The sequence below is a fragment of the Cavia porcellus genome, unplaced genomic scaffold, assembly GCF_034190915.1.
Source record: "Cavia porcellus strain 051 isolate PalLab524CR breed Dunkin Hartley unplaced genomic scaffold, mCavPor4.1 scaffold_28, whole genome shotgun sequence".
Taxonomy (NCBI): Eukaryota; Metazoa; Chordata; class Mammalia; order Rodentia; family Caviidae; genus Cavia; species Cavia porcellus.
In genome coordinates, this window is record NW_026947511.1 from 23,158,692 (window position 1) to 23,172,942 (window position 14,251).

The 14,251-nt window shown below is 39.0% G+C and overlaps 1 long non-coding RNA gene across 1 annotated transcript in view; it reads left to right on the plus strand.

Moving 5' to 3' along the window:
* Positions 1-6,549: 6,549 nt before the first annotated feature.
* Positions 6,550-14,251, plus strand: part of LOC134473836 (uncharacterized) — a 119,356-nt gene continuing 111,654 nt past the window's right edge. Inside the window, exons 1-2 of the long non-coding RNA XR_010044298.1 lie at positions 6,550-6,647; positions 7,936-8,006. This is a non-coding gene — a long non-coding RNA (uncharacterized LOC134473836). The remainder of the gene's footprint in view (positions 6,648-7,935; positions 8,007-14,251) is intronic.

Genomic DNA, 14,251 nt, shown 5'->3' on the forward strand with positions numbered 1-14,251 from the left:
ACTCCAGGTATCAAATTCTGTCTTGGTTACTTTTCTCTCATTGCTGAGATACAATACCCAACACACAAAATGTAGGAAGGAAAGATTTACTTAGCTCACTGTTTGTGGAGGTTTTAGTCCAAAATCAGCTGACTCCAAGGCAGAGTGACATGGCTGAGGGGCAACACTTCAAGGCAGCAGCTGGGAAAGGAAGCTGGAAGAACAAGGGCAGAAGAGCAAGTCGCTTTTCCTCCCTGACATTGTACACAGGCCACCCCCTCCCTCCAGGGCAGGTGTAGCACTCACAACACCTCCTTGCACTCCTCTTGCACAGGTTGAGGATATTTAACAAGTAAGGATCCTGTTTCCCTGCAGAGCCTCTTAAATTTCTAAACTTCTCAAGCTGACACAGCGTATCAACCATAACAGTTAAATATATTCCTAAATTTTTGGTAGGCTATCATAAATGAGATTATTTTCTTTATTTACTTTTTGAAGAGTCTGCCGTTAGTCTACAGAAGCTTTGTGTGTATTGATTTCATATCCTACAACTTTACTGAATTCATTTATTTTATTTTTTGGTAGTGAGGATTGAACTCACGACCTTGGCTGGCCAGGCAGGTGCTTATGCTGCTGAGCTAAATCCCTGGCCTGATTTCACTTATTTTAATCAGCTTTTTAATGAAATATTTAAGGTTTTGCCATATAAAACCATCATCTGTAAATAGAGATTATTTAATTTTTATGTCTTTGTATCTTTTATTTCATCTGTTTGCCTTTTTGCAGTGGCTGGGACTGAGAGTACTATATTGAATAAAAGGGAAGCTGGGGATTTAGATCAGCAGCATAAGCGCCTACCTGGCAAGCGTGAGGTCGTGAGTTTGATCTTTGGCACAAAAAAAATATTAATATATATTGAATAAAAGAGAAAAAAGTTAGAATTCTTTTCTTGTTCTTTATTTTACAGGAAAACTTTCAGCATTTCATCATTCAATGTAATGTTAGATACAGACTTGTCATGTATGGTCTTTATTATGTTCAAGTATATTCTTCTGTACCTAATTTGTGAAGAGTTTTTGTTATTTAATCATGAGATGTTGAATTTTGTCGAATGCTTTTTGTACATCTATTGAGATGATCTTACAGTTTTTATTACTCATTTAGTTAATTGAGTTAATTTCTTCATGTTTATCCTATGTATATTCTTTGGTACCAGAGATCAAACTCATGACCTTGTTCTTGCTAGGCAGGAATTTGTGCCACTGAGCTAAATCCCTAGCTATTCTACATATATGCTTAAAGTAAGTCCCCTCTACTCAAAATGCTATATCTTCATTTAAAAAAATTCCACCTAGTCATTCTGTGCCTTTTTACTGGAGAATTTAGTTCATTTATACCCAGTATATTTTCTGATAGGTAAGGACTTACACTTTACTTTATTGTTTCCTGATTATTTTGTAATTTCTTTGTTCCTCTCTTTTGCTCTCTCTTTCCTTTGTGATTTGCTGATTTTTTCATGTTAGGTCTGATTCTTTTTTTTTTTGGTGCGGGGGTTGAACACATAACCTCACATTTGCCAAGCAGGTACTTATGCCACCTAGCTAAACCCCCGTGATTCTTTTTTTCTTATATTCTGAGGATATATTGTTTTTTTTCTTTGTGGTTATTATGAAGCTTACATAAAACATCTTCTAGCAGTCTCACAACTTGAATTGCCTTCAAAAACTCTATAGTTTTGCTTACTCTTTTCTATTGCTTAGGTTATTGATACCACATTTTATATCTTTTTATACAGTCTATCCATAAATAATTTTAGTTATAATTATTTTTAATACTTTTATTTTTATGCTAATGTTAAAAACAAGTTATGTGCCATGCTTGTCATGTTAGACTTTTGGAATTTTACTATATAGTTATGTTTATTAGTGAGTTTTATGTTTTCATGTTGTTGCTTGGTATCTTTCTGTTTCAACCTGAGTAAGTATTTTTTTAGGATTTCTTATAGGGCAGTTCTGGTGGTGATGAACTCCCTTAGCTTTTGCTTGTGTGGGAAAGTTTTTATTCTCTTTCACTTCTAAAGGACAGCTTTGCTGACTATAGTGTTCTTGGCTAGCAGTTTTCTCTTTCAACACTTTGACTAGATCATTCTATTTTTTTCAGGCTCTTTGCAGGTCATTTTGTGGATGATGCTAGTGTTAGGGCATGAACAAACTGGACAGTCACAAAGTTTGCAGGAGGATGGGCTGATTTTGGTCTGTGCCATGACCTGTTCAGTAAGCTGATCTCAGGACTCTGCTTTTTCAAAATGGGCCTCCTCAGACTTGCAACTTCCTGTTTGGATCCTAGAGCTCCCACAAAGACACTTTTGTCCACAGGCTGCCAAATTATTGTTGCTCTGGAAAGATGTAAGAAGAGGAGCTCATATTTGTTCATCTCACTGAGATCTCGTCTGTTCATTTATTTAGTGTAAACAGAGGTAATGAAATGGGTAATAATCTGAACATTTCATGCCAAAATTTTACTTCCCACGGAAACAAATTTAAAGTGATTAATGTTTAGGAAGAGACGTTTCATTACTGTTGTCATCATTATCAATATCATAATGAAAAGCAATTAATTGCCTACTATAATTTTCCACACTAGTGGGACCAAATCTACCTGTCCCATTAGACCAATCACTGTGCTTTCTGAAAAGTGGTAATAAACAAAGGTCCTGTCAAAATCTTCATGAAAGCTAGTGAGAAACCTGTTTGAATTGCAGTAACTTTTTAAAGAATGGAGAAAGTCACCAGTATTTTATAATGCATACTAATGTTGGGAACTTTCAAAAAGAGCACTTTAGCATAGAGAATACCATGCTTTTAAATTAAATTTTGGACAGGCAACTCTGGCAGCATGAAAGGAGAAAGAAGAGATAAAGGAAATTTACATTTATTGAGTTTCTACAATGAGTCAAATTCAAAACTTATTGCTTCATATGCAGTATATCATTCCATTCTACCCTCAATCGTCTTTGAAGGTAAGCATTGTTTTTTTCCCCTGTTGAAGAAATAAGGCCTTGAGAGGTCACTTAATTTGCCTTAGGCTCCAAACTTTAAGTAATCTTCCTGAGATGTGATCTAGCTTGATACGATTGCTGCTCTGTTATTCTGAAGAAAGGTCAGATTCTTTGTTATTTACAACTTTGTGAAGGAAAAAACGTTACATTTTAGAAGACCCTAGTTTTAAGTTTGGGGTCTTGTGATCTTGGGCAAGTCACATTCCTGTATGCTGTTTCCTGAGCTATGAGGGTGAATACATTTGCCTTATGAACCTTTAATAGGCAAATGAGTTAATGTAGGTAAAATGCTCAGTATCTTGCTTGATGAGGCACATACGGGACATTATAAATGTCAGTCCCCTGACTCGAAGGTTGGTTTTGCAAGATGTGGAGTCACTGAAGTGGAAGAAGTGGCCCATTTTGTTAAAACTTTGAGCCTTAGTCCAATCACTTTCTTTGATGAAAACCTGGGACGGGAGAGGCTCCCCATGGGTTCTGTTTGACTGGGCAAGTATTTCGGTTTTCAAAAGAATTATTTTCCCTATTTGAGTCTTTTCAGAAATCCATCAATTAATAAACCAGTAGGAATATATGAAGCATCTGCTCTGGGCTCAGTGCCATGAGAAATATCTCTGTCCTCAGGAATTTAGCAAGAAGTGAGGGGAGGCACAAATATATACAAAACAACAGTAGTGCCAAATGCGATGAAAATAATGTTCCCATTTAGCAAAAATTCAAACTACTAAAGTAAATCCTTATCATGCTGATATCCTTCTTTTCCTGGTTCTCCTGCCTTCTGATCAGTGTCTTGGTACTTTCTGAGAGATTCTTTCTGTATGCAAACATAGAGGTACACATAGCACCTTCTTTTTTTAAAGAAATTAAAATATCAAATGTGACATACTATAATACTCATCTACAATTTGCTCTCTAAAATTCATAAAGTATCTCAGATGCTGTGTGATATTAGTTTGGACCTCCCTCATTCTCTGTAATGGAATTCTTTTTTATTAATATACCACACTTTATTTAATGGCCGCTTATCAATGGTTTTTTAGGTTGATTCCAGGCTTTTGCTACCTGAACAATGCTGCAATAAATTCTCGTGACAAAGCCATAATTAAGGGCTAAATTGTGAGGCTCCAACTGTAAGAGGTTTCAGTTTTGCAGTGTAGGTGCTAATGGCATTTGGGGTGGTTTTTTATTGATGGAAACTCTCTCCCACTGCATGCTTCCCCCACCAACCCCCTGGGTGCTAACTGCATCCACTCTGCAACAACTCCCTCCATGTTGCAATATGCACTCATTGTGGCAACCGAAAAATGTCTTCCTCACATTTCTGAATACTATTTAAGGGGATGATATTGGTCAGGTTGGGAACTATGGTAAGTGCAGGGTTGGAGGCCTCTGGGTAAGTGGAGGTGGTCTGAATATGCTATGGTTTGAATGTTGTATGCTCTCCAAATTCATGAAAGTACTCTGATGCAAGGAATTAGGGGTGTAGCATGTAGGAGGTGATTATGCCATGAAGGCTCCACTTTCTTGGGTGGCATTAGCATCCTTTTAAAAGGGCTCAAGGGAATGAATTAGTTTGCTTTTTGCCTCCTGTCCTTTCCACCCTGTGAAGACACAGTCTTTGTTCTTCCTGGAGGATGGAACAATAAGGCACTTCTTTTTCGAAAAAGTTTTTATTTTATTGGTACATTTTAGATGTACATAATGCTAATATTCATCAGAGGGAGCACTTCTAAAAGTAGAAAGAAGTCCTTGCCAGATACCATGTTTGCTGGCTTCTCGATCTTGGACTTTTCAGAATTATGAGAAATAGTTTTTTTTAGCATATATAAATCATCTGGTCTTTTGTCATAGCAGCACAAAAACACTAACATAGAGCAGACTTTAAGGTTTTCACAGGTTTTGGTTTGCAGTCTGAGAGATAACTTGAGGCAGTTACTTTATGGGGAATTTTCCCTCTCTGTACCTACTGCTTGGCAAGCGGTCTGTAGTCTTCACTTTTGAAATTTTTTTTTCTTTTTCAGACAGGGTTTCATTATGCAGTTTAGGTGGGCAGTGACCTCACTTTGTAGCTTGAGCTGACCTTGAACTCACAGTGATCTTCCTGCATCAGCCTCGCAAGGGCTTGTTTTACCTATGCACATCACCACACCTGGCCTGGTCTGTAGTCTTCAATGTAGGTTCTGGAAGCATTCTGCATCTTTGCTTCAGCGTCTTCCTTCCATGTTGCCCTAGGGTCTTTAGAAACTGGACGCCATACTCCAGGGACTATGATCATCTATATTCACTAGCACAGCTGAATGGGGCTGTTGATCAGCTCTGGGACTGACCACATAGTTTGTGTTTTCCGTCACCTGTCTCTGTATCAGTGAAACATAAAGTCCTAGAGTGTTAAAGGCAAAGGGAAAGTTTTATACAATCCAGCCCCTTTTAATTAGAGAGACTAATATGCATATCAAAGTCCACTTTGAGGAGGAAATGTCACAAACAGCACAGACAGAGTAGAGGTGGCTGTGATGGGTTCCATGCCATGGGAAAAGTGACCTAAATCAGTGATTTTCTAACTGAGTTTTATATCAGCATTACTTATAAAGGAAAGAAAAATAAATTCCTGGATTTTGCCTCAGATCAAAGAATCTGTAATTTCTGGGATAAGGGTCTCTGAGAATCACTATCTGGGAATTTAGTAATTATGATCTTTAGGTGATTCATAGGCTTGGTAGTGATCTGATGATCAAGGTTGGGAAATTCTGATTTAAATCGGCTTCATTCAAACAATTCCCACATTACAAGTAAGTGTGTAGAGGAGTCCAGAATGCTGCTTTGCTGGCTTTTTTTCTTGTTGGTACAGGAGTGAGCAGATAATGTGGTTAATCATGCCAGCATTTATTAATCCTGAAATGTTTACAAAGGCAACTAGAAGCCAGATTAGGCATGCTGGTCACTGACTTTTAAGGAGAGCTTGGCCTCAAGCAATCAGGAAAACAAGTAAAAAACCCCAAACAAACAAAAGAAGGAAGTGCCTATTTCAAAGGTTAATCAGAGCAAAACACAGCATGATTAGCTGGGCATCTCTAGCTTGCAAAGAGAAAGCTTTTATTTGGCACTAAGGATAAGAATTAGAAAAAGGAAGATCATTCCTTCTAGGTCATTGTTCTCTGGATTTGGAATAATGTTCTGAGAAAAGACAGCACCAAGTCTTCATAGACCTGCATCTTCCTGGACTGACCTTGCAGTTTTCATGTTTTTGCCTGACATTGTTAGGATCCTTTCAGTTGTTAATTTAGAATTCTTGCTACAGGTAGGCACATAATCAAACAGGATCACTGACAATGCTTACCTTATCATGTAGAGACTGTTACTGGGTTTTGTAGGTATGGTTTTGCATCTGGAGAAGCTCTCTCCCTTGCCTCTCACCCCTTCCAGCAAGGGATGTGACAGTAGGGTGAAGCTGACTCCTTTATGTGACCTTGGTTTTGCCTCCCAACTCTTTTCTACCCCTCCTTTGCCTCTCCAGATTTCCCATCCATGGAAGGTGATGCCTCTGGACCACATCACACAGGCTTCTTTGCCAGCTGACCTCCTGCTGGGTTCAGCGACTCAGGAGTCCCTGGTAGGAGCACAACAGTTTATATCATCTTTGCTTTAGGAACAGCTGTGTAGCACCCTCTCCCTCCCTCCACTCTGGTAATGTGGTTCCTGCTTTTGACTCAAGCCTACAGGCCGTGAGGGAGCCCCCTATTGGTAGCATCGTGTTCTTCATTGACACTGTGTTTTCCTTTTCCTGAATACCTCTCAGTAATCCTTTTACAAAGGTCTCTTCAACTGAACACCTTGAAGGCAATTGTTTGCATCCTTGTCTGATATACTTCTTTCCCTTCCTTCTTTTTAAGCTTCCAAACAAGGAAGCAAACCTTTGTTTGCCCGACTTAGAGCAACTGTGAAGTTTCCTGGGGTAGAGAGTGATTTAGAAGTGCAAAACATTCACCTGCAGGTGGCATCACAGTTACTGCTGTGATGACTACTAATAGGCTGGAGACATCTTTATAATATAAGAACTTTTTGTAGTTTTTAATATTTGATCTCTGCACAGTATCTTAGCTACTTTCCTGTTGCTGGGACAAAGTACCCAATGCCTACATCTTAAATGAGAGGTTTATTTTAGCTCATGGTTTCAGTTCAGGGTCCACTGGATTCAAGGCAGAAGTAGCATTGGAGGGTCTGGGAAGAAGACAACTACCAATCCCCTGACAGGAAGGAAAGAGAGTGAGAAGGGAGGAGCCAAGGAGGGATATATAGCCTTCCAGGTCATGCCCCTGGTGACCTGTCTCTAACCACGTCCCACTTCCTATCAGCAAGTCAGCTATGAACTCATCGTTGGGCTAATCCACTGATGAGTATAGCACTTCTATGATTCAACTATCTTTAGATACATGAGGATTTCAGGAGACATTTTAGATCTAAACCACCACTGATACTGCTAGATTAATTCAGGGAGCAGGAAGTGGGGAGCAATGACAAGAACCACTACTTACTCTCAAGTGTACAGTCTCACTATGATTCTAATGAATATAAGAGAGCTTATGTATTCTGTTTCTTGTAAATGGAAACTCCTCCTAGATTTTGGTAGCAAGTTGACCTATAGCTCTAGTTTTCAGAGTTGCATCAAGTTTTTATTTTTGTCTGTATCCTATAAGTATTTTCTTGAGAGTTAATTGAAGATGTATTCAGAGTTATTGGAAAGATTTCAGTGTAGCCTGGAGAGCTTTGAAAACATGTTTTCAAATGGCTGTATGCATATGCCATAATTTATTTAACCATTGTTCTATTATTAATTAGATTATTTTCAATTAATATGGTGCATGATAAAGTGACTGACCATCTTTGCATTTATCTTACAGTAGTGAACACATCATGCAAGAATAACAACCATATGGCTCACAACAGATGGCAGAAAAGTAATAAACAAAAGGTAAAGTTCTGTCTTTTGAGCTTTTATTCTAGTTGGGGAGAGAGACAATAACCAAATACAAATGATAGATAAGTGAGGTAAAATGGGATAAGAGTGAGGGAATAAAGAGATGAGGTTGTTCTTTTTTTTTTTTTTTGGTACCGAGGATTAAACTCATGACTTTGCATTTGCCATGACGTCAGGCACTTATGCCATTGAGCTAAATACCCAGCCTCAAGGTTACTCTTTTAAATAAGGCCCCTTTGACTTGATGACTCTTAATCACCTCTTAGTCATCTTTGGCGTAGAGATCTGAACGACTTGATAAGCAGGAGCAAGCAGGAACTGATTGGCCTGGGATTCCCTGTGCTTCTCTCCTGCATGTCAGAGGGTGAGCTTCTGTGGGCCTCTGACTACATAACAAAGACTGCAGGAAAGGAACTCCGGGAAGGGATGAGAGTCAGATTAGAAAATTAACTGAAATGTCTGTGTATGGACTTGGAGCATTCAGTGTAAAACTTTGACTCTTGGCTGCCCTGTTTAACACATAGAAGTGTGCAGGCTTCAGCCAATTTGGCTCAGTCCCCTCCATTAGTAGGAGAAGGAAGCTGTGAGTGAGAAGGGATAGCGAAGGATCTTCTGGGCCATATTCAGCTTCGGGATGCCACTTGGCTGGACATAAAGAGAAACTACTTGCTCTGTTTTTTCCCTTTCCCTTTTGAATTGAATTCAGATCTATCACATCTTTGGAGGAAAACACTTAGAGCAACAAACGCTCATAGTTAGTGCTTGGCAAGAAAAATAAGAGCGGAGAGAAAGCATGGAGTGCAACGTACATTTATTGCAACATATGGTTCTCTGGATCTTCACTGACTCTGTTATCTAAGCAGGAACTTGTTTTCAGAAAAAAAGGGGCATTCTGCAGATGGCAGCATATTGAAATCATTGTCAGACAGAGGAGAGATTATATCAGGCTCATATTCCATCAAACGTTCAGTTAAGAATTAGTCTGAGATAATTTTTCCACGCAATAATCCAATCACTGTAAACATTTTTAATCTTTCCATCCTGCTGTTTCACTCTACTAGTGTGCTTTGCACAAAGCGATGCCTCTGAGGGGCCTCACCAAAGTACTAGTAAAAACTGTCATAAGACAGCCTGATGCTGGTGAGAAGAGAGAGGGCCTGCTAGTGCCCTGGGAAGTGCTGGTGGGTTCTTGGCAGGGGCAGAGAAGGAAATCTGGGGAACTAAAATGTCTTCTCCTGCCCACTGAAAATACTTGCATTCCTTGGTCATTGAGGAAAGCTTTGAAAGACCCTGTAGAAGGGCAAATAATATTTAAACAAGAAGAAGCCATTTAACTTTTAAAAACAGAATTATTGCAATATAATTCACACAGATAATTCATCCACTTAAAACGTGCAATTCAATGTTTTTAGACTATTCAGAGTTGTCCAACCATCATACAGCCAATTTTAGAATATTTCATTACCTTTGAAAGAAAACTCAAATCTATTTCCCCTAAAACTCCAGCCCTAGCAACTACTAATTCATTTCTTTCTCCATAGATTTGCCTATTCTAGAAATTTCATATAAATGGTAGCATGCAATAAATTGTCTTCTGTTTCTGGCTTTAAAAAAGAAACCAGCATGTTTTTAAGATTTGTTTATGTCATAGCATATATCTTTTTATGGATGAAAACATTCCATCATATGGATACCTTTTGTTCATTTATCTGTTGATGGATATTTGGACTGTTTCTGGTTTTTGGCTGTTATCAATAATGCCCTCATAAACTTTCTAGTATAGGTCATTCTCATTTTAGCACTAATCAGTTTAGAACTCAAAAGTCAGCAGCACAGCGCCTGCTTGATAAACATGAGGCGCTGAGTGTGATGTCCGGTACCCTCCTCTAAAAGAAGTCAGCTCTCCTAGGAAGTCCGTCATAATCTAACCTTTTCTTTCTCCCTCCTGTATCCATTCTTACTTAGTTGCTGTTTCCTTTCTCACCTCATCATGTATGTCCATTATTACAGATACTTAACACTCTAGACTCATGCCTATTTGAATATGTACTATATATATTCAGTATTATTATATAGAATCTTCTGTATAATATGGCCAAACTCAAAGGTGACTAAAATCATACTGGGCCAGAAGGAGGTGCCAAAGGATTTCAGAAAATAAAATTTTTAGATGCTTATTTTGAAAATATGGATCTTTTTGCATGTCTTCATTTATGTTTAATTTTTGAGTTTGGAGGCAGGAGACATCTAATGGGGGCCTTCTGAGCATACTGATTTGGTGCACATTGGGATATGTGCATGATATTGTCATATGTGTGGGGCTCCACTCCGAGGTGAGACTTTTTGCATTTGATGAAAGATGATGTGGCTGTTAAAGACACAGTTGGGGCATCTCTTGAACATCTGTCCAGTTGGAGCTTCCATCTTTTTTACATTTTACAGGAAACCACCAGAATTTCACTTAGGTCCTGAGGGCTCTGTGTACTTGATGTGGATTTTAAATGACACAGTTAATAGACAAATGTCACACTAATATGCTGGCTTCTGGGCTGTGATGGCCTTAGGTGAACAGTGTTCCTTGATGCTCCTGTCATCCCTGTTACTTACCTTCTAGGAGCACTTGCTCCTGTTTTCAGATTGCTGAGGCCTATAGCGTCACTACCATCTCTGTTTCTGCGAAGTCAAATTTTGTTTGAGTTTTGTATTCACAGATTTTAGTGCCCAGGTTTTTTGTGACTGTGTTTACATGAATCACTTCCTGGCGCCCCTTTAGGAAGGAAGTGAGGAGGAAGGTACAAGAAGGAGAGATTCTCTAGTGTGGGAGACAAACACCCATGAGTGTAGGATATCCAGGAAACCTTAGCACAGTTTTGCTTAGGGAGAAGTGTTATGATTTGAATCTAAAATGCCCCCCTCATGTATTTAGAAGGAGGAAGAGTTTCAGTGGCACAGGGGAGTGCTGTATTCATCAGAGGATTATAAGCTAGATGTGCCCTTAGAAGGGGTCCTGACTGCAAGAGGTAGTTTGCTATAACCTGGAAGAATCAGTACCTGTCCCTGGGTCCCTCTGCTTCCTGGCTGTCATGGGTTGAGTAGCTTCCTTCAGCTAGGCCCTTCCACCATGTTATTTCTGCCTTAGAGTCTGCCAACCTTGAACTGAATGCTCTAAAACAGTGAGCCAAAATAGACCTTCCTTCCTTTAAATCACATGTGTGACAGATTTGTCCCAGTCACAGAAAAGTTGAACAATACAGAGTGGCAATCCTGGAATTTAAACTTTTGTTCTGGCAAGCTTATCTAAACGGCCTGTTAATTCTAGTTGAATGCTATTTCTCCATCTATTCTTGAGGTGCTAGATCTTTGTATAGGTGTGCTTTTTAGTTTTAATTTGTAGAAATGATATATGTCTCCAGATTATCTCCTTTTTTTGGACCTGGATTTACCTCAGCTTGATGAAGGAAATTTAAAGATGTTTTTACCCTAATAATCAATCACTAGGCATGTGTAGATGACATTTGGTAATTTTCCCAAGAGATTCAAAGAACTCTTTCTTTTCTTTTTTTCTTTTTTTTAAACTTTTTAAAACTTTTTTTTTTTTTTTTTTTTTTTTTTTGTCTTTTTCATTTTTTATCGGTACCGGGGATCGAACTCACGACTGCCTGCTTCCAAGGCAGGCGCTTATGCCGCCGAGCTAAATCCCCAGCCCCTTTTTTAAAACTTTTTATCGGTACCAGGGATCGAACTCACGACCGCCTGCTTGCAAGGCAGGTGCTTATGCCGTTGAGCTAAATCCCCAGCCCCTTTAAAGAACTCTTTCATGGACCCACACTGCCCCATGGGACTGGGGCCATGTCCTATCCTGTTCCGTATTCCTTTTGCTTTTCCATTCTGTTGCCTGCCCTTTAAGAATGAACAAAGATGGAATCAGGTCAGTAGGGTATTTCTACAAAAATGAAATGCTTGAAATAAGAAAAGTGATTGTTTTTTTACAGATTTGAAGTGAATCCAATCATAAAAGTGCTGACATATCAAGTAAAATGGAATTTCAAAGCTCAGAATCTCCATAAATTATTTGCATAGAATTCCAAAATTTGGAATCTCCATAAATCATTTGCATAGCAAAACCAAGGAACATTTCAAGCATGTGGGACACTAGATGACTAATGTCTTTCAACTGCTCACTACTGATACTCACCCTGTAATTAATCAAGTCCTGCGGAGGATTTAGCTCAGCAGCATAAGCGCCTGCAGGCACACACACACACACACACACACACACACACACACACACACACACACAAAATCAAATCCCATTTGAGAGACTGTGCCAACTTTTCTGATGTATACTTATTTAACTGCTTCCCAGGGTCTTCTATATCCAGGGAACTCTCATGGGCTTCTCATGTACTCGAAGAGTTGATTTTGGACATTTTTATCAACTGGTTATTTCCATCTGAAAATCGTATCCTGAGTTCAACCTCTATATGCATTAACTCAGTTCCTTTTTACCTCTACAGTTTTTAAGTGTGCTTGTGTGATATATGGCAAAATAGCATGCAATAAAGATGTGTAGGATATAAATTAGAGGTGGGTAGTGAAACATGAGAGTGCAATAAAATGAATTCTGTGCGAGGCCTGTCTGTCACAGGTAAACCCTAGATTTGGTTTTACAAGACTAAATAGGAAAAAAGACTAATGGGAACAGCTTCCTGGAGTAGAGTGAGCAGTGGGTCTTTGGACCCTGGAAGAATCTCTTTAAGGCTCTCTGTGCAATTCACAGCTTTTTACTATCCTGGGCCTTAAAGGGAGTAGACTTTCAAGTAAAAAGAAGAAGGGATGAATTGTACAGCTTCCAAACAATTCTTTGTAAATTTTATTTCTCTCAGCTGGGCTTTTGCTCAAGTACAGTTTAGTTTTAAGAGAGAACATATTTTTGAACTAATTTGTCATTCTGCTTCTTTTTTTCTGAAAGAAAACCATAGTCAGATAGCTGCATAAATCTGTAAGATTATAGTTGTATAAGCTTTTTGTTCATTTGGGCCCATATCCACACATTAAAATCTCTTTCTTGTTTTGTGTGTGTGTGTGTGTGTGTGTGTGTGTGTGTGTGTGTGTGTGTGTATGTGGTATTTGGGATTGAAACCAAGGGTGTGCTACCACTGAGTTACATCCTCAACTTTTTTTATTTTTAATTTTGAGACAAGGGCTCACTAAATTTTCCAGGCCAGGCTTGAATTTACTAGTCTCTCTCCTCAACCTCCCAGGGTACTGGGAGTACTGGTGTGTGTCACTGTACAGCTCCTTTCTTCTTGCTTTCCTTCCCTCTGTCCTCTTCTTCTTTCCTTTGTTGCTTCATCTTTTTCTCTTTCCCTTCCTTCTTCCATCCCACCCTTTCCCCTTTCCTTTACACTTACCAGGATCTGTGGTAAATAAATGAAAGCATGACGTTAAACATATGCAACAATTGTCAGAGAGACTTCCCAATCAAAAGTAATATCAACTTTAGTGCAGGATCAAAGTCTTCAGAATTTCCTATGCTAGCTTTGAGCTCTTCAGTTTTTGAATTGGAAGGGACGAATTGTACTGAAAATTTCCAAGTAGAAGGCTGGGGTGGTATTGGGAGCATGGGGCTGGGTAGATGGGTGTTTCATGAAAGGGTTGGTTTTCTCACTCACAGGTATGAAATGTTTTACTATTTTAACAGATGGTTCAGCTGTATTGGCAGATGCTGGGTGCATACGAGCCATAGGTACATGGGGTCACAAAGGTGGATAGTGATGATTCCCACTTGAAAAGACATTGGGACTTACTTCTTTCTGAAAGGCTGTGTTTCTAAAATAGTCTTTTATCTGACATCATGATTGTGGCTAAGACTCTCACTTGTTAAGGTTACATTGACTCTAATTACCTCTTAATTAATCTTTTGGATTTAGATTTCTGTCTTCCTTTATTTTTCTCTGTTATGGCCTGGCTCTAACCAATGCGCCTCCCCCTGTTCTGTATGCGCCGTTTTCAATAGGATTTAATTTCTATTTCTAGTAAAGACTTAAGTTTCAGCTTCTTGTAAATCCCCACCAACCCCTCTTCCGTATGTTTCTGCAAGGTGTGCTGTTTCTGGGAAAATGTTTAACCGCAGAGAGCAATGGAATGTACCAAGAATCCCAGATGTTAATAGGTCAACAGCTTTGCAGTTTTTAGCTTTAAAAATCCCGCCCTTAGTCTGTTGTGCATGCAGTCTC